A 1,275-nucleotide genomic window follows, 5' to 3' on the forward strand; every position below is an offset into this window, starting at 1 on the left:
GTTGGCTTTGTGAAGTCACCAAGCATTCTCCTTGCATTATTATTATTTTCGGCTGCCATCTCCTTCTCTTGTTCGAAAATTTTTGAAAGGTTACCTTTAGAATAATTTAATTTAGCTTCTCTTGATTTTCTCTTCAGAGTCCTTTCAGGTTCTTGATCAATTTCAACAAGAGTGCCTTTTTCCCTGTTCCTGCTCATATGAAAGAGAAGAAAACAAGAAAAGAAAGAGGAGTCCTCTATGTCACAGTATAGAGATTCCTTTATGTTAGTAGAAGAAGAAAGGGGTAGAAGAATCCAAACACAAGGGATATAATAAGTTCGGATTTTTAGATGAAGAGAGGTGAAAAGAAGTGTTAGCAATTAATTAATTAAATAGAAGAAGAAAAGAGAGGGAAAATTTCGAAAATAATTTTTGAAAAAGGGTTTGTAATTTTCGAAAATCACAAGGTATTAAAATTAAAACATGAAACACTTAATTAGTTAAAAAGAATTTTTGAAAAGGAGAGAGGTATTTTCGAAAATTAGAGAGGGAAAAGTAGTTAGGTGGTTTTGAAAAAGATAAGAAACAAACAAAAAGTTAGTTAGTTGATTGAAAAAGATTTGAAATCGAATTTTGAAAAAGATAAGAAGATAAGAAGTTAGATAAGATATTTTGAAATCAAATTTTGAAAAAGATAAGATAAAAGATAAAAAGATTTAATTTTTAAAATGACTTAACTAACAAGAAACTACAAGATAAGATTCTAGAACTTAAAGATTGAACCTTTCTTAACAAGAAAGTAACAAACTTCAAATTTTTGAACCAATCACATTAATTGTTAGCTAATTTTCGAAAATTAGATATAAAAGCTAAGAAAAAGATTTTTGAAAAATAATTTTTAAAATTTTCGAAAATAATAAAAAAATGAAAAAGATATGATTTTTGAAAAAGATTTTGAAAAGATAAGATTTTTAAAATTTGAAATTTTGACTTGACTTGTAAGAAACAACTTATTTTGAAAATTTTTGACTAAGTCAACTCAAATTTTCGAAAATTATGAGAGAAATAAGGAAAAGATATTTTTTTTTATTTTTGAATTTTTAATTATGAGAGAGAAAAACACAAAAATGACCCAAAACATGAAAATTTTGGATCTAAACACAAGATGCATGCAAGAACACTATGAATGTCAAGATGAACACCAAGAACACTTTGAAGATCATGATGAACATCAAGAACATAATTTTGAAAAATTTTTGATGCAAAGAAAACATGCAAGACACCAAACTTAGAAAT

General features: G+C 26.4%; 1 long non-coding RNA gene across 1 annotated transcript in view; it reads right to left on the reverse strand.

Annotated features, from left to right (window-relative positions):
- Nucleotides 1-1,275, reverse strand: part of LOC127744833 (uncharacterized) — a 22,426-nt gene that overhangs the window by 15,005 nt on the left and 6,146 nt on the right. The gene's annotated exons all lie outside the window — the stretch shown is intronic.

This window comes from Arachis duranensis, chromosome 2 (genome assembly GCF_000817695.3).
Source record: "Arachis duranensis cultivar V14167 chromosome 2, aradu.V14167.gnm2.J7QH, whole genome shotgun sequence".
NCBI classification, from domain to species: domain Eukaryota; kingdom Viridiplantae; phylum Streptophyta; class Magnoliopsida; order Fabales; family Fabaceae; genus Arachis; species Arachis duranensis.